At 37.6% G+C, this 19,705-nt stretch overlaps 1 long non-coding RNA gene across 1 annotated transcript; it reads left to right on the forward strand.

Moving 5' to 3' along the window:
* Positions 1 to 17,444: 17,444 nt before the first annotated feature.
* LOC145769968 (uncharacterized) lies at positions 17,445 to 19,142 on the forward strand. The gene is made up of 3 exons (XR_014289118.1): positions 17,445 to 17,586; positions 17,947 to 18,099; positions 18,826 to 19,142. It is a non-coding gene; the product is annotated as an uncharacterized LOC145769968 (long non-coding RNA).
* Positions 19,143 to 19,705: the final 563 nt, after the last annotated feature.

Below are 19,705 nucleotides of genomic sequence, written 5' to 3' on the forward strand. Positions count from 1 at the left end.
CGCCAGGGAAACGCAATGATTGTCACTGTGACAATCCCATCAATTTGGGTGAAGAAGTTTTCCCCATACTGGGTTACAACATTATTCATGCAAAATTCATTTAACTGAATAATTGTTTTTCTAGCTTCTGCAGGATAGGTAGTCTGCGTTGCAAGTGCGTTTTTCAAGGCTTCATTGAATACACTGCGTTTAAGTGACGGATACAGCGCTTTGACATCTGCTGCGACAATGTAGAGTGTTGACGTTTTTAAACAATCTTCAATAGTGCCTACTGTTTTGGTTTGCCAAGCCATCAGTTCTTTTATGTGGTGTTTACTGTCTCGGCAGTATTCGTTCGGTTGTGTTTGACAAAATGTTTTACTGATTGGTCCTAAAAGTTCTTTTATTCTTATTACGTCATAGTGCGTATATTTTTGTTTTCTTTGCACGAACCGTAAACTTGTTTCATACTATAGACTTACGATGTGAGGGCTGCGGCCTCTCATGAAATCGATTTCTAATATAATATTGAGACTGTTGGCTGATCCTTTGGTACTTAGACAGTGCAGACAGACCAAGTAGTAATGGACAAAGGATCGTCGCAGCATAATAGCAGCTCAGATAGTCAGGCAGATCTCCTCCATCAGTTTACTACTAGAGAACTTCAAAGACATTCTAGCAAAGGAAAGGGGTTCCCTGGCTATACTCAGCAGAGCTTTACAAGTTGCGTCCTGTGCGCTAAGGTAAGAGAAAAATTAGTCTTCCTTAATCGTTGTTTAAAATTCAAAGTACTTCTACCATCCAACCACCACAAAGGAATGGATTTCGATCTTTTGTTAGACCAGCAGAGTCGCAGATTAAGCACTGATATTTCGAAGCTAAAAAAGCAAGCAATAGGTAACAAAAGTATGTGGAATTCATTAACCAACCTTCAGAGAGACCAAATTTTTCAAAAACGTCGTAAAATCAAACATAACTTCATAAACAAGTTCAACTGGTTGTTTCAAAAACAGAAGGATACTAGGATATCCTTGAACAGGCCTAACCTAGATCATAATCACAAAAAAGCTGTTAAGAATAACAAGGACAAGAAAAGATACAAAAAACGCCACAAACAGAGAGCCCTACAGAAAAAACTGGAAAGAGCGGAAGCTATGATTTTGAACAAATCCTCTATTTCCCTGGAGAAAAGCGATAAGTTGTTAGGCCTATTAATGAAAGGATTAAATTTTGCCCCAACGCCCAACTGGACAGAGTCAGTTGAAAATTCAGAATGGCATAACGCTTATCAACACGTTAGGAGAATAGAAAGGAAGGCAGTATTCCAGCAGGATGAATCGGAGGAAAGCGCACCTTATCTCCCAAAAAAACTCAAAATTCCTAAATCGTCAAGACCAGACAACAATCAACTCGACCCTGAAACGAAAGCATACGTAAACATGACATTCAGCAAAATTCGAAACCTTGGTTCTGAAGTTAGAAAATCATACCTGAAGAGCAACAACCTACCCGCTGATCTTCGCAAAAGCCTCGCTAGATTAAGGGAACTCACAAATGACAAAAAAAATCGTTATTTGCAAGTCAGACAAAGATGGAAAAGTGATAATAATAGGTTACAAGAATTACGACCAAATTTTGCAAAACCAACTGCAACAGTTCGAAAACCTCCCTTTCAATTCGAATACCATTGATAAACACATGGACAGCATTCGGCGCTACTGCGAGGAAGCTCTTACCTCTTTGCATAAGACTGGTGTAATTGATGATAAGGTATTATTCCACACGACTGGTCTCAAACTGAGAGGGTCTTTCTACCACAGAGCCACTGGACTACAAGCCAAACATTTCCGAAACAATTGTAGCCTACTGCCTATTGTTATCTACTTTTCAAGACACACAAAATTGAACCGAATAAACTATCCACTATCTCCATCCAAGATATCCCTGTCCGGTTACTCCAATCCGCAGGTATGATTACAACGTCACGTGCCACCGCCTTTCTGGAAGAACTTTTAGGACCAATCAGTAAAACATTTTGTCAAACACAACCGAACGAATACTGCCGAGACAGTAAACACTACATAAAAGAACTGATGGCTTGGCAAACCAAAACAGTAGGCACCATTGAAGATTGTTTAAAAACGTCAACACTCTACATTGTCGCAGCAGATGTCAAAGCGCTGTACCCGTCACTTAAACGCAGTGTAGTCAATGAAGCCTTGAAAAACGCACTTGCAACGCAGACTACCTATCCTGCAGAAGCTAGAAAAACAATTATTCAGTTAAATGAATTTTGCATGAATAATGTTGTAACCCAGTATGGGGAAAACTTCTTCACCCAAATTGATGGGATTGTCACAGGTGACAATCATTGCGTTTCCCTGGCGAACATCACCGTACATTACATCCTTCAAGCTTCAAAAACTATCCTGCAAGAAGCTTGTGTATTTAAAAGATTCATCGATGACATTATTTGGATATCAATTGGTACAACTACTACAAACTCAATCAAATCCGCACTGAGAGAAAGCTTCGCAAAATTTGATTTAGATCTTACATTCCGGCAAACCGACACTACGCAAGACTCAGACACAGTGGAATTTCTGGATGTCAACCATTGCATCAGTCATAATACAAAGTTCAAGTTTGTGACAAAAGATTTTGTCAAAAGTACTGCGCTAGATCGCTGCTTCATCAATGGCACCTCGCATCATCCATTGACGACTTTCAAGTCAATCGTTTGCAGCGAAGCCTTGCGGCTACGCCATCTGAACGAATGCGACGAGGACTTCCTATCTAGCCTTCAGCGTCTAAAAGATAGAGCACTCAGATCCGACTTCCCTGAAGACATGACATCCGATGTAATTGCACTTGCTTCGAACTGGAAAGATAGATTCAACACCAAAAAACTTGAAAATAATAAAAAGAACCGCATTGCATTAGCTACAGCATTCCCCAAATTGTTGAAACTTACAGAAAAAGAAAAACAATTAAAACCGAATGCCATGGTTACGTATGCCAGACCTAAAACCATTGGTAATAAGCTGACCAATTATAAAAAGTTGTCGAAAGATACAGTACAGTCGGAACTATGCGGGTCTTCTAGACCCTGCCGACACTGCGCCCTTTTGTGGGAATTTCGGCTCACACAATATTTCAATGATCCAACATAGGCTACTAATGTTTTGAACACCCCCCATAAAGTTTTTAAACTCAAGCAACAATTAGATTGTAGTAACTATGGTATTTATGTAGCAACTTGTAACGTATGTAAGGAACAGTACGTCGGCCAAACTGTGAATAAATTTTCTGTTCGTTGGACAGGCCATCGTAATATCTGGAATAAATTTGACCTCTCTAAAAATAATGACAGTGCAGCTTTACTTAAGCATTTCGCCAATTTCCATGATCTGAGCAATAAGCCGCCTCTGTCCAACTGTTTCAGTGTTACTTTTCTTGAACAACCTAGTTTAGACCGGCTTGATGCTTGTGAGGACAAATGGCTTCACAAGATCAAAGCCACCATCAATATTCAATCCATGATTTTACCTGCAGTGAAATAATTCGTCTATTTTCTACCAATTATTTATTTACTTTTGACCTATAGTGTTGACTCCACTACTATGCATTCCCGTGGCATTCACGCCTTTGTTTTATTCTTATTACGTCATAGTGCGTATATTTTTGTTATCTTTGCACGAACCGTAACTTGTTTCATACTATAGACCAGTGGTTCCCAACCGGGGTGCCGCGGCACCCTGGGGTGCCAATTGCAATACTCAAGGGTGCCGCGAGATATTGCAATACTGGGGCCCATTCTTTATTTTAACTTTAACTCGCTAAGTGCGCAATTTATTTAAAGTCTAATCCGCGGTAAGCCTTTGTTTTCTCGCCCAGGAAAAACAACTTGAAAGAGATTTTGACTCGTTGCTGTTCTTTCCATTAAAACGTTTGAAACGCATCATTATTGCCCTGTTTCATGATTTTATTTTACGTTTCAAGGCGCACAAAATCAAATTGCAGTGATGGATTATCGGATTGTGTGACCCAGCAGGATTATAAAATAGCAAGATTGTTTGCGAACCTAAGAACAGGATTGTTTGCGAAATAAAATTGAAAACTTTTGCATGGGGATACCTGCAAATGCAAGCACGATACATAGCTAATCGAGAAAAGGCTAAGTTATAATTAATTTGTTCTTTATAACTTACTTATGATGGAGAAATTTATTACACAGAAAAGAAAGTCGATCATGTTGATGTCTACGTATTGTGATTTATTTACAAATGCTTCATCTATTCATCAGCATAACACAAGATATCAAACAGGCAACAATTATTTTATAAACAGATCAAACACAGAATTTGGCAAGAAGTCCATGCAGGTATTGGGACCAATGCTCTGGTCAGAGGTTCCAAGTAGGCTAAAAAACTTATCATTTCATTGTTTCAAAAAAGAGATCAAAACGTTAATTTTACAAAGCTACAGTGCATCGTAAGTGATATGTTATGGAAACCAACTTGTCAGTTGCTTCGAAAACTTTATTATTCTCTGCTTGCTTCATGGAATTTTGTGTTTTGGCCTACGTTATCATCAATATGTTTTGTTTTTTTTTGTGCATATGCTGTTATTGAAGCGCGGGAACGTTTCAATTATTATTTTTCTCTTGTAAGCTTATTTTAAATGGCAAAATCGTAATTTCCGTAGGGTGGCAATTGACTAGTAGACCGTATGGTCGTCTCGTTGTCTCCCTGTCGGTATGGGAACCTGTGTAACTTTTGTACTGTGTATATTGCATATTTCAAACATGTACCTATGTTCCTGTTACTGACAAATAAAACATTGATTGATTGATTGATTGATTGATTGATTGATGTCGATCATGATGTAGGAGTAGGAAGTACAAGCAAAAAGAAAGCAAAAAAGACTGGTCTTTGGTCTTCTGTGACAGTTATTTGATTATAGGCTTTACTTGATATGGTGACCATAAGCACAACCTCTACCAGAGTGTCTTACATGTAAACAAAAATTGTCAAACGAAGCCATGGTGCCAAGAAAATTGAACAGACACTTCACTAAAAAAACATGGACATCTTTCTTATAAACCTCGAATACATTTTGAGAGAGTCTTGAGAGAAAACAGCAAAGCCAGGCGTTTACGCAAATTTTCGAAGTAGGCCTACAGTATATATCTACCAAAGTTCGAGGCCAGTTATTTAGTAGCAGAAACTATTGCTAAAAACTCAAAGCCTCACACCGAAGCGGAGAGCATTATCCTTCCTGCATGCAGTGCAATTGTGAAAACAATGCTCGGAAATAAGGCCGAGGAAGAAATAAAAAAAGATTCCCTTGTCAAATAATACCATTTGTAGAAGAATTTGTGATATGTTTGCCGCCGGGCTTGCCGACATAGAAAATACTGTATCGGTAATCACTTCTGTGTTATTTTATACAGTTATTTGAAATACAGAAACCTCATATAATTGATCCAGTTGTGCCAGGGTGCCGCCGACTATTTATCTCTTTGATAGGGTGCCGCAAGATCTAAAAGGTTGGGAACCACTGCTATAGACTGACGATGTGAGGGCTGCGGCCTCTCATGAAATCGATTTCTAATATAATATTGAGACTGTTGGCTGATCCTTTGGTACTTAGACAGGGCAGACAGGTCATTAAATACTTTGACTGTTTTAATTCCACGGTTGTTGGAGTAAATTTCGAAAATTTAAAGGAATTTGTTTAAACCGGAAAAAGGCGGAAATGCGATTTTTAACAACAACTCACCACTGAACCTACTTTTATGTTGAAATATCATTGAAAAAAATTGTTTAGAAGCAATTGTGAGGTCATTGAATACTTTGACTGTTTTAATTCCACGGTTATTTGAGTAAATTTTACAAATTCAAAGGAATTCATTGAAACAGGAAAAAGGCGGAAGTGCGATTTTTAGCCACAACTCAATACCGAACATTTTAGTTTGTTGAAATATCATTGAAAGATATTGTTTAGAAGCAATTGTGAGGTCATTAAATATTTTAATTGTTTTAATTCCACAGTTATTGGAGCAAATTTCGAAAATTTAAAGAAATTTATTTAAACAGGAAAAAGGCGGAAGTGCGATTTTTAGCCACAACTCAATACCGAACATTTTTTTATGTTGAAATATCATTGAAAGATATTATTTAGAAGCAATTGTGAGGTCATTAAATACTTTGACTGTTTTAATTCTAGAGTTATTGGAGTAAATTTCGAAAGTTAAAAGAGAATTCATTGAAACACGAAAAAGGCGGAAATGCTATTTTTAGCTATAACTCAATACCAAACATTTTCTTATGTTGAAATATCATTGAAAGATATTGTTTAGAAGCAATTGTGAGGTTATTAAATATTTTAATTGTTTTAATTCCACAGTTATTTGAGTAAATTTCGAAAATTTAAAGGAATTTATTTAAACAGGAAAAAGGCGGAAGTGCGATTTTTAGCCACAACTCAATACCGAACATTTTTTTATGTTGAAATATCATTGAAAGATATTGTTTAGAAGCAATTGTGAGGTCATTAAATATTTTAATTGTTTTAATTCTACAGTTATTGGAGCAAATTTCGAAAATTTAAAGGAATTTATTTAAACAGGAAAAAGGCGAAAGTGCGATTTTTAGCCACAACTCAATACCGAACATTTTTTATGTTGAAATATCATTGAAAGATATTAGCCTATTTAGAAGCAATTGTGAGGTCATTAAATACTTTGACTGTTTTAATTCTAGAGTTATTGGAGTAAATTTCGAAAGTTAAAAGAGAATTCATTGAAACAGGAAAAAGGCGGAAATGCGATTTTTAGCTATAACTCAATACCAAACATTTTCTTATGTTGAAATATCATTGAAAGATATTGTTTAGAAGCAATTGTGAGGTTATTAAATATTTTAATTGTTTTAATTCTACAGTTATTGGAGTAAATTTCGAAAATTTAAAGGAATTTATTTAAACAGGAAAAAGGCGGAAGTGCGATTTTTAGCCACAACGCAATACCGAACATTTTTTTATGTTGAAATATCATTGAAAGATATTGTTTAGAAGCAATTGTGAGGTTATTAAATACTTTGATTGTTTTAATTCAACGGTTATTTGAGTAAATTTTAGAAATTCAAAGCAATTCATTGAAACAGGAAAAAGGCGGAAGTGCGATTTTTAGCCACAACGCAATACCGAACATTTTTTTATGTTGAAATATCATTGAAAGATATTGTTTAGAAGCAATTGTGAGGTTATTAAATATTTTAATTGTTTTAATTCCACAGTTATTGGAGTAAATTTCGAAAATTTAAAGAAATTTATTTACACAGGAAAAAGGCGGAAGTGCGATTTTTAGCCACAACGCAATACCGAACATTTTTTTATGTTGAAATATCATTGAAAGATATTATTTAGAAGCAATTGTGAGGTCATTAAATACTTTGACTGTTTTATTTCTAGAGTTATTGGAGTAAATTTCGAAAGTTTAAAGAGAATTCATTAAAACAGGAAAAAGGCGGAAATGCGATTTTTAGCCACAACTCAATACCGAACATTTTCTTATGTTGAAATATCATTGAAAGATATTGTTTAGAAGCAATTGTGAGGTCATTAAATACTTTGACTGTTTTAATTCAACGGTTATTTGAGTAAATTTTAGAAATTCAAAGCAATTCATTGAAACAGGAAAAAGGCGGAAGTGCGATTTTTAGCCACAACTCAATACCGAACATTTTCTTTTGTTGAAATATCATTGAAAGATATTGTTTAGAAGCAATTGTGAGGTTATTAAATATTTTAATTGTTTTAATTCCACAGTTATTGGAGTAAATTTTACAAATTGAAAGGAATTTATTTAAACAGGAAAAAGGCGGAAGTGCGATTTTTAGCCACAACTCAATACCGAACATTTTTTTATGTTGAAATATCATTGAAAGATATTATTTAGAGCAATTGTGAGGTCATTAAATACTTTGACTGTTTTAATTCTAGAGTTATTGGAGTAAATTTCGAAAGTTTAAAGAGAATTCATTGAAACAGGAAAAAGGCGGAAGTGCGATTTTTAGCCACAACTCAATACCGAACATTTTCTTATGTTGAAATATCATTGAAAGATATTGTTTAGAAGCAATTGTGAGGTCATTAAATACTTTGACTGTTTTAATTCCACAGTTATTTGAGTAAATTTTAGAAATTCAAAGGAATCCATTGAAATAGGAAAAAGGCGGAAATGCGATTTTTAGCCACAACGCAATACCGAACATTTTCTTACGTTGAATTATCATTGAAAAATATTATTTAGAAGCAATTGTGATGCTATTAAATATTTTAATTGTTTTAATTCCACAGTTATTGGAGTAAATTTCGAATATTTGAAGGAATTCTTTAATAGGCCTATAGGAAAAATGCAAAATTGCGAATTTTAGCCACAAGTCAACAGTGAAGTATTTCTTATGTTGAAATATCGTTGAAAGATATTGTTTGAAAGCAATTGTGAGGTGATTAAATTGTTTGATTCTGGTAATACTATAATTATTATTAAAAGTATGATTTGGAAGCAATTGTGACGTCAATGATAGCTTTGGTTGTTTTAATTGTATTTTATTTGAAGTGCGGTATTGTTTCCAAATTTGAGCGGAGAGAAAATGCATAATTACATTTCTTTTTTTTGTGGCAGTTCGATTCAATTTTTTTGATACTGTTGACGCAAGCATGCAGCCATGCACTAAATGCAATGGTGAAAACACAAGTTTGGCATGTGCAGTGTTACAGTGTACAGTACAAAAGAATGGTTGTCATAGCCAGAGAGAAGATATTTTATAAAGTTGAAACGATAGTAAAGTACAAGTAGGCCTAGAGTTAAACAACGATTTTAATTTATTATGACAAAACAACACTTCCAAATGCGTCACATTAGGCAAGCTTTTGAGTAAGCAATAAACTCAACCAAATAAAAATATGTATACAATTATGAAATCTCATATATTTGCTTTTTGTCATAAAGTATATTCACAAAATTGTCATTGAGGACTGCATTTGAAATATTGCACCATCCTTTTTATTTTTTAGAAGCAAAATGCAATTGTTGCAACATTTCATTCTTTCATGATAAAGTTATCGCTATGTTAAACAATATGGACGCCAAGATCGTACTTCCGCCTTTTCTACATCGGCATTAAATCGCTACTTCTGCGGACAATACGCCATTCCACGCCCGGCTTATTTCCGCCTTCCGTATTTCCGCCTTTTAGTGTTGTCCGTTTTGGTCATTTGAAGTGTGTTTAAAATGCCTATATGCTTTGGATCCTTTTTGGGCTACGGTACTTGCAAAAAAAATTGGTTTGAAATGTGTTTTTAGCTGGGTAATTTTGTGGAATCTGGCAACTTTACAAAGTTTGCTTCTTTAAATATAGCAAACCTAGCAAACCCGCAAATCTTGAGAAAGATTTCTACAATTGATGGCCGATGAGGTTTTCAACTGTTCATAGTTTGCACCAAATAGATAGGCCTAGACTACAGACAACCTTATCATTACTTGCTGCTAGTCTAAATCTATCTTCTTTAGGGAGACTATGAAAACCTATTGCGGTAGGCTTTCAAATGCAGAAACCTTTTCAAGCTTTGCGAGGATTTCGGAGTTTGCGACATTTAAAGACGCCCGCTGAGAAAACCTCATAACACAAAAAATATTTTCCCGTAATTGTACAAATGTACAAACCTTGTGAGGTTTGCGAGGTTTGCTAGGTTTGCTACATTTAAAGGGGCAGACAACCCCATTTTCAAATGCAAATTGAGAGTTGAAATACATAAAGGGGATATTCAAAAACACGTTGCACTTGTTTTTATGAAAAAATACTCATTTGTTCTCACGCAATCTTAAAACAAAGTTTTGGTTTTGTAATTCAAACACACACCGCGCGAACTGTTGTCGAAATAAAAATTTTTCTCGGGTGACGTCATGCGAGTACTACTGGAGAAATATTTTGCTTGCTTTAGGTGTGGCATGCGTTTGCAGCAGTGGATAAGATTATTCCAAGTTACAATTGAAGTTCAGATTTAGTTTATTGTAGCCTTGGTGCTAGCTTACATCATTTTACAGACTACACTAAACGTTTTATTGGACGTTTAACCTAAAGATTTTGGGCTAGACCTTGCAGTGTTTGCATAGTTTTGATGGTATTTAACAGCAGGAGATTTAGACAGTCAAGGTTTGCAGAGATTTGCATTTATTTTTTACTTCATGATTAGTCAGTGCTGTTTCCTGTGCTGTGTGCACGATAGGCCTACCTACCAGTCTCAGTATTTACTCATGTATTTCAATTTGTGATTGTGTATTGTCTAGACAAGTAGGCCTATATCTCAATATGCATTCTTTCCCAGTGCTGTGTGAGTAAACTAAGCTAAACCTGTTACAATTTGGTACTCATCATGCCAAATCGGTGTGTTGTGCCGTTTATAACTGTTCATCTGGCAGTTCTTCTAGGCTACTGATAAAATTTCTTTGTTCCATTTTCCAAAAAATCGTACCATAAAAAAGAAATGGAACAAGTCTGTAAACACCACAAGAGTGTGGCCAGGATCAACAGAGTTCAGCACAATATGGCGACTCCATTTCAAGGAAACAGATTTTCAAAATCTTTTTCAATTTGACATGGGTCATGCCACACGTCTCAATTTAAACCTTAATGCATACCCTTCAATTTTTCCCAACAAAAACATTTCAACAACTTTGCAACCGTTGGATTCAAAGTCCAGTGGAGAGATAACTCAACAACAAAATTCCACTTTATCCATGCGACCGGCTGCTAGGAAGCGGCAAGTTCTTGAGGTAATTTTAAGCTAACAATTATATTACTACATGATTGTTATAAAGTACCGTACATAAGTAGTGAAGTAGCATCCTTGAGAAATTGTTTTCTATAAGTTTACAATATGTATGCTGCCTGCTGGTATAGGGATTCCCAGCTACATGCGCTTTTAGAACATCCCATGTATAATTCACCAAGTGCATTAACAAAAAATGTTCCTTCATATATACATTGTTGTTTTCTTTTTCAGTTACTGGCTAGGGATGCACCCAAATTCGTACCCTGAACAATTTCTACCCTCAATTCGTACCCTGAAAAGATCGAGAGAAAATTTTTTAAAAAAGCCGAAGTCATGCCAAACAGAAATGGTTACTTGTGATGCTGTAACACAATATAACGTGTTAGATTTCCGTGCTTGTTCATCAAAAGGATGCCAAGCTGCCTTGAAGCCAATGAGTACGGCGAAAGGTAAGAAACTTTGACTCTATAATATGACTGTTACGGCCAATCTCTGCACAAATCAAACGTCATATAAAACCGTTCAAGTCTACTGAATATTACGTCATGGAAGTTGCTAGAAAATGTGCCAAAATTGCACCATCGTTCATAGACTTGTGTCAAACTTGTTTGGACTTGTTTGGGCCTGTTTAAACAGGAAATATTACATCAGTTTTAAACACCTGTTGGAATGACTTCATAATTGTCTTTCATTTATTGCGTCACAGTTACTTTCTACGTGAATTTGAGATATTGATATCTATTCTGGTCATTCGTAAAATGATTGTTTGAAAGTTGGCCGCACATTTAACTGTTGGCTTAGTGCTTGCTAGCTGGACAAAAGTTCCGTCTTTTATCCAAGTAATCTGTTGTGTAGTGACAGTTTAAGTGGTGTAGGCGTTGCACCCCCTCGTTTTCGGTAGCCTCGGGCTAATTTTACAGGAATACACTGTTTGAAAAGAAGTTCAAGTGTGTGTTTCTTCGGTCATTATATACAGACGAACGGATTAGGGAACTTTATGTTAAAATTTTCCCAAGAAGAGATTATGGTTTACCGCTGTGACCATAAAAAATAAAAGACGATTCTCTGTCTAGTGTTTGGCACAGAAGCACTTAGAAGCAAAAAATAAAAGACGATTCTCTGGCTAGTGTTTGTACGGAAGCACAGGCAGCATAAAAAAATAAAAGACGATTCTCTGTCTAGTGTTTGGCACAGAAGCACTTAGAAGCAAAAAATAAAAGACGAAGTTAGTTAGTTGGTAGGCCAAGAAGCACTTAGAAGCAAAGAAATAATAAAAGAAGATCTTATTGGTTGGTAGTCTAAAGAAGTAAAGAAAAGTAAAGACATTTCTTCTCAGTTTGGTACAGAAGAAAAATAACTTTGACATTTATTGGCAAGAAAGAAGATTAAAGGCAATCCATCTGTGCTTGAAGATTCAAGTGGAAGAATCCAAGCAAGTTTTGTGGACTTTAGAACTTCATACTCGTACAGCTACGGTATCGTGCATTTAAATTCTTTTTTGTATTTTTACGGTCTTTGCAGTTAAGTTTTTTATAACTACTGTATTTTGTGTGTTTGTGTAACTTAATTTTTTAATTGTTAAATTTAGCCCTAACATTTGATATGTCTACACTCGGTGGTGACAGGGACTCGACCGCCGTCGACTCGACTGAGTTTAAGCCTGATGATGTTCTTTGCGGTCGGGCAGGCCATTCTGGGGAGGGACCCATTAACGATGAGGCTAAGTCAGTTCGAGAGGCCCGGCATCTTAGACGGGATATTTTGACTCAAATTGGGAAACTTTCTGTGGCCCTAGGTTCTTTGAGTGATAAGCAGGAACTGTTAATTTTTAGATCTAACTTATCTACTTTAGAAGAGGAATTAAGGCATTTCCATGCTCTTTTGAGTAAAATTGTTAACTCTGCAATCTTGGCAGAACTTCGTGATAGGGTAGATCCCGAATTTAACTCGTTAAAAAATAACTTCGAACAAAAAGAAAGTGATTTCTCAGATAGGTTAGATGCTGACATACATCCTGAGGATAGCGCCTCAAATGTAAGCACTAGGATGTCTGAGAGCTCGTCACGGATAGTTGCACAAATTAACCTACAGCTAAGACGAGAGGAGCTCCAGATCCAAGCCGAGGCCGAAGCAAGAGCTGCTGAGGCCATAGCGAGAGCTGAGACCATACGAGTTGAGGCCGAAGCGAGAGCTGCTGAGGCCGCCGCGAGAGCCGAAGCTAGAGCTGCTGAGTTCGCACTCAAAGACGCTCAGTTGAGGGCCGAACAACGTAAAGAGGTAGTTTTAGCTGAATATCGTTCTGAGTTGGGCTCCCGGCGTAGCTCTAGGAAAGGCTCTTCTAGGCATTCCAGAAGTGAACATCAATCGCAGTTTAATTTACCTAACCTTTTCCAGACGCCTGTTCAATCTGTAAGTGGACCTGTACAATCCACATGTTTTCCAGCTGTTTCAGGAGGTCTCGGGGCCGCGGCTAAGGGTCTTACGAAGGCTGTAGAGCCAAGGTCTGCAAATTACAACCGAACTCCTCCCCCAGAGCGTACAGGTCACGGGGCCGCCATTAGCAGTAATGCTTTGCCCCCTTCAAAGTTTTCTGCGCCGCTAGTTGCTGATCGCCCAGCTACACGTAATTTAGGTGGTTGTGAGAGGCGTATCGTGTCTCCTGATTTTAACGTGTTTGAGGATCGTGATCAGGCTGTGCATGTGACTGAGCCCACTCAGCCCCTTAAGGGATATAGCTTGTCTTCTCCCGCTAAATCGAGTTCTCAACAGCAGAATTGCTTTTTTGAATACCAAAATAGTAGGACGTTCTTCGATAAGGCGGCCTTGATTGGTTACGATGGTAATAATATGCCATTTGTCTTCTTTAAAAATCGTGTTACGACCTTGATGGCAGCTTCGCCCTTTAAGGGAACTCGTTTGACTTTGTTGCAAGCAGCTTGTGTTAGAACAGCTGCACAAACGATTGCTAATTTGGTTTCTGACACTCCTGGCTTGTCAGAGGAAGACAGGATAGAAATGTCGTTAGCTCGCTTGTCCCAACGTTTTGGAGTTCGTGGAGGTCTTTTCGCAGAACCAGAAATTAGAAAGTATCGCTATGGTAGCAAATTGACTTCTATCTCTTCCAGTGATTTGAAAGAGTTTAAAGATGAATTGTCGCAGTGTTTGCTTTACGCGAAAGCTTATGTTCAGCGTGATAAATTAGAAGGACGTTTTGTTTTGGATTTGGCTAAGCGACTCCCGTTTGACGCTAAGCAGCGTTATCTTGACTTTTTAGGTGATCAGTATGGTAGCACTGAGGAACCTACCTTTCAGAGTTTGTTTGAATTTGTAGTACGAGAGGAAACGCGCAAGTCGACTGATTTTAGCATTATGCTAATGGGCGATTCTGGTGAGTCGCAGCAATTTAAAAAGTTTGGCAAAGGAAAATTGCCTTCATGTCCGGTTAGGCAGACGTCGGTAAAACCCCATGATAATGTGATTTCAGGGAGTTCGCAGTACTCGACTGCTGTTGGCGCACCGCGCGGCGGTGTGGCCAGACGTAGTGACATACCGGCATGTTTTTGTTGTTCATCACGTGGTCAAGTTGAATATCATTTTTTGTCTAATTGTAAAGAATTTTTGCGCTTGACACCTAAAGATCGGAGAGATGTCATTGTGAAAGCTGGCAAATGCTTGAATTGTTTGCGCCAGCATATGGTTAGAGACTGTAATCATGCAAATAACTGTCGTAAGTGTGGACCTACCAACGATAGGAAACACTATTTTCTTCTGCATGATTTTTATGTGACGTCACGTGATTCTCTGGATTTGGTCGGTAAAGATGAGGCTGGTGCCAGAGTTCCTGTGCGTAACGTTAAGATTGGAAATGTTAAAGCAGCCTTTAACCGCGTTACTGCTGCTCGTGTTTTGAATCCAATGACTGGCAAATCGAAGTTGGTGTATTGTCAGCATGATCCTGGTTCGCAGTTGACCTTTGTTTCGAGTGACTTGGTGTGCGAACTTGGTCTTAAACCGTATGATAAAGCGTCGTTTAAAATAGATACTCTGGCTGGTCAGAAACCTACTTGTGCTGACCTTGTTAAACTCAACATCCAGTCGTTAGAGACTGATGAACTGTTTTGTGATATAACCTCGGTGGTTAACCCAGCTTGGGCTGACGATGTTAAAACTTTACCCCATAAACAAGATTTAAGTGGTTTCCGTCATTTTCATGACGTGAATATGTTTCATTTGAATGATTGTAGTACTGTAGATGTACTGATTGGCAACGACAACGCTTATTTGATGTGTGCAAAAGAAGAGCGTGTTGGTGACAATCGTAGTGAACCACATGCTTTGCTCACTCCTCTCGGTTGGTTGGCTTGTGGTGGTAAGTCACCCTTAGTTGAAAGCGTTGCTAAAGTGTGCAGAGTGCAGACGTCTTCAGAGTCGGATGTCATCTCTGGCTTTGAGCGTAAAATTGAGTCTCGCGATATGGAAATAGCAGACCTGAATAAAGTCATTCAGGATTTGACTTTGCAAAATGAAACCTGTGAATTGTCTCGCAATGATATTTTGGCTAGAGAACTTGTCGAACCGAATATTGAGTTGAAAGATGGTCGATTTGAGATACCTGTTCCGTTGAAGGAAGATATTGATCTACCTAACAATTTTGTGTTGGCGTCAGATAGAGCTGCTGCTTTAAGAAAGAAGGCTTTAAAACAACCTGAACTTCGTGATTTCCTTACTGACACCATGAAAGATCTTAAATCTAATGGCTATATTGAGCGTGCTGGTGAAGCAGGAAATGTCAAGGGATTTGAATGGTATTTACCATACTTTGTGACGTCACAATTAAAAAAGCGTATTGTTTACGATGGCAAGTCTGAATTTCGAGGAACTTGTGTAAATGATGTAATGTCTTCTTGCCCTGACTTGTCTGACTTGTTAAACCCTCTGGCAGATGTCTTGGCTAGATTTCGGCTTGAAAGATTTGGTTTCATGGCTGATGTGACCAAATACTTTTTTCACATTTTGGACTCTTCGATACGTAAGCCCAATTTTATTGAACTGCTTATGTACACCAGCAGTGCCGTTCGGATCGTGAACGAACGCCCTTTGGTTCCTTTGAGTGACGACCCTAGGGATTTTACTGTCATCACCCCTGCCTCACTTTTGACCCCATACTTAGACCCATACAGTGCTGTTGGGCAACCACATGATCGTGACCAACTAAGAAGAGATTATCGGTTCAATTTGTCACTTTCTCAGCAGTTTTGGAATAAATGGATCGATTTTTACTTGCCAGGTCTTCAGGGCCGGAAAAAATGGCTAAAAATGGCCGAGAATTTGGAGCTTGGTCAACTTGTAGTGGTAGGTTCTCTCCAAGACATTGGTAAACGTGGGAAGTATCAACTTGGGAGGGTGCATGAGGTAGTTCCACAAATTAGGAAAGGGAAGCCTGTGGTTCGTAGAGCCAAAGTTGCCGTCTGCAACTATGATGAGAGTGCGGGGAAAGTAAAAGTAGACTACGTGTTGAGGGATATTTCGTGCCTCGCCCCCGTAAAGAACACCTAAGTGTTAGGGTTTGAGCCTGGTTTTGTCTGCGGTGGTCGACCTTTGTCTGAGCCCGGAACAGTCGGTTATTATCGCAACTATTGTATATAGCGTCATTTTAGCGTGTACCTATGGTACCAAGTTCATGTATCGTCGTGTTTATTCTTATTGCTGTTCATTCTTTGCATGCCCTTTGTATTTGCGTATTAACTTAAACGTGAGTGATTCAAAAAATTTGTGTATCGTGTGTTTTATTCATTGGCTCACGATTGTCCTTCAATTCTTTTTTAGTTATGCCATGTTAGACTGTCATAACTAGGGGCCGCTATGTTACGGCCAATCTCTGCACAAATCAAACGTCATATAAAACCGTTCAAGTCTACTGAATATTACGTCATGGAAGTTGCTAGAAAATGTGCCAAAATTGCACCATCGTTCATAGACTTGTGTCAAACTTGTTTGGACTTGTTTGGGCCTGTTTAAACAGGAAATATTACATCAGTTTTAAACACCTGTTGGAATGACTTCATAATTGTCTTTCATTTATTGCGTCACAGTTACTTTCTACGTGAATTTGAGATATTGATATCTATTCTGGTCATTCGTAAAATGATTGTTTGAAAGTTGGCCGCACATTTAACTGTTGGCTTAGTGCTTGCTAGCTGGACAAAAGTTCCGTCTTTTATCCAAGTAATCTGTTGTGTAGTGACAGTTTAAGTGGTGTAGGCGTTGCACCCCCTCGTTTTCGGTAGCCTCGGGCTAATTTTACAGGAATACACTGTTTGAAAAGAAGTTCAAGTGTGTGTTTCTTCGGTCATTATATACAGACGAACGGATTAGGGAACTTTATGTTAAAATTTTCCCAAGAAGAGATTATGGTTTACCGCTGTGACCAATGACATATTATGAAATAACAGTTTAGTGTACATTTTAATAGCTTTGGAAAGAGAAGTGATGCCAAATAATACTGTAAAAGTTGCTTTGCTTGATTTGGAATATGTTTATTGCAGCAACTCAGGCTAATGCCCTGATATTAACACAATCTGTAGGTGTGACCTGCAACTTGCAAGAAAGAAAATGAATTCCACCAGATTACCTTACTTTCACTTCCAAAAAAGCAAGAATGGCTTTGCAAGACATATCTTTTGAAGATAATGAAATGCACTATCCAAATTTCTCAATAAATACATTTTCGGAGGTGTCTACCAATGAACGTAGTGAAAAGCCGGGGTAAGTTTGTAAAATTCCAAAACAAAACTTCGTTCCTAAACTTTTCATCAAATTTTCCTATAATTTAACTGATGATCCACTGGGATGCACGGTGTGACAAAACATTTTAAATAAAGTAAACAATATCACACCAAATCAGAAGAATCGGTTTATTTAAATACAGAGCTTTCGCCACACAAGTGTGGCTTCATCAGTATAAACTTATTCAAATAGAAGTTTGTAAACAATGATATATTTGTTATAGATATTTTATGAATGCTTCCTGATGTATGGAAACACACACATACTGTAAACGAAAGTGCTCAATCTTTTCTTTAAAATAGTGTCATTGATAAGAATTTTTAATATGTCATTGAGCAGAACACTGTACTTCAACAATTGGAAGGTGATGGTATTGACCTCATGTTAGCAGGAGATGGAAGGGTAGATTCTCCTGGACATTGTGGGAAGCACGGCACATACACGATCATGGACACAAGATTGAATAAAATAGTGGATTTGCAACTTCTTCAGGTATGGACTTCAGCCAGTACATTTTATACTTTATCTAGCAAATCCAGCTTCTTTTACATGACTCATTGAAAAGCCAGTGTGTCTTGTAACAAATTTACGTTTATTTTACGTATGTTTGTACGTTATAGTTTCTCTGCTCGGCGCGCTTTCCATTGATTGTTTTCTCTGCAAGCCCATTTTCATAAGAGCTTTTCTTGCTGTGTTCAGTAAAAGGGACTTTTGTTACTTTAAGTTCTGATCGTGTGAGACTGATTTAATTGGTTCGTTTTATATTGTTGGCTTGTGTTTTGCAGATGTACTTCGTCTCTTACTTCATTTAAACCTAATAAATGGTCGTTTCAGTGTGAACATACCCAGATAACAAATCAGTCGCTTTTTACATTGATTCAACGTCTGCAGACGTTGAATCAATGTAAAAAAGCGACTGATTTGCTATTATGTGTACTTTTCTCAAAACTGCTCGTAAACGGGCCAACTTCGCCCAGAAAGCAACAACGTGATGATGATTTATTGATGCTAAGCTATTTCACTGAAACAATACAAGTTGTATTTGGCTGTACAGTGTACAATGTACATGCTTCCATTGCCAAGTCAAGAAAAATTTGCGGCCATGGCCGTCTCCCATCGAATCGGCACATACAACACTCGCGGCCATTTAAAAAGTTGTTTTGAATTTGAAGGAGTTACCGTAACAAGAGTAAATGTAACCAAAAGTTGTTTTTACAGACGTTATAGGCACATTGCCTATAGACAGTTTGTTCGCTGGATCTGGGGTTACCTTGGACGTTCAATCCGTGTGCCTCTGCCGTCATGCGTCGTTTCGGCAATTAGGTCGAAATTTTCAAATCAAGATAGCGGCGAATATGTTGGATTTAAATATCCTGATTTGAAATAAAAAGTCAGAATTCAAAGTCTGCTTTGAAAAAAGCTTTTTTGTGTGCACAGAGAGAGTGAATTTTGTACATGTACAGACAGTACAGTAAGCTATACTAGAGGTCTTAAGAATCTTCTTGACCTAGTTCTTTACAAACTAATATGGTACTTGTCGAAAGGTAGTTACTTTCAGTGTTCATTTTATCAACTACTAAGCCGCTTACAATCGACATAAATACATGTAGTTCATTGTATTTGTTGGAAACGACGCTACGAACACTTGCTTACAATGCATCTTGCGCGAACATAAGATCGGCTAGTACTCTCATGACGTCACACGTGATTATCGCACGGTTCAGTGAGCACGCGTCGCTCTGAAACTAAGGGCTAACTAAAACGGCCCTACAAAGGAAACGCAATAAAATTAAGGGAAAATTTCAACGACAACTACTTATTATACATGTCTAGAGCACTTACAAACAAAAAAATCGAAAAGTATGGTTTGGGGTTTACTGCCCCTTTAAAGAAGCAAACCTTGCAGAGTTGCCAGATTCCACAAAATTACCCAACCAAACCACGTTTCAAACCAATCCCAAAAACAAACCATTTTTTTTGCAAGCAGCCCAAAAAAGAGCCAAAGCATATAGGTATTTTAAACACACTTCAAATGACCAAACCTTGGAAAAACCGGTTTCGTTCACAAAATATCCTTTACTTTCTAAACACACACAAA

Source organism: Aplidium turbinatum, chromosome 5 (genome assembly GCF_918807975.1).
Source record: "Aplidium turbinatum chromosome 5, kaAplTurb1.1, whole genome shotgun sequence".
Taxonomy (NCBI): Eukaryota; Metazoa; Chordata; class Ascidiacea; order Aplousobranchia; family Polyclinidae; genus Aplidium; species Aplidium turbinatum.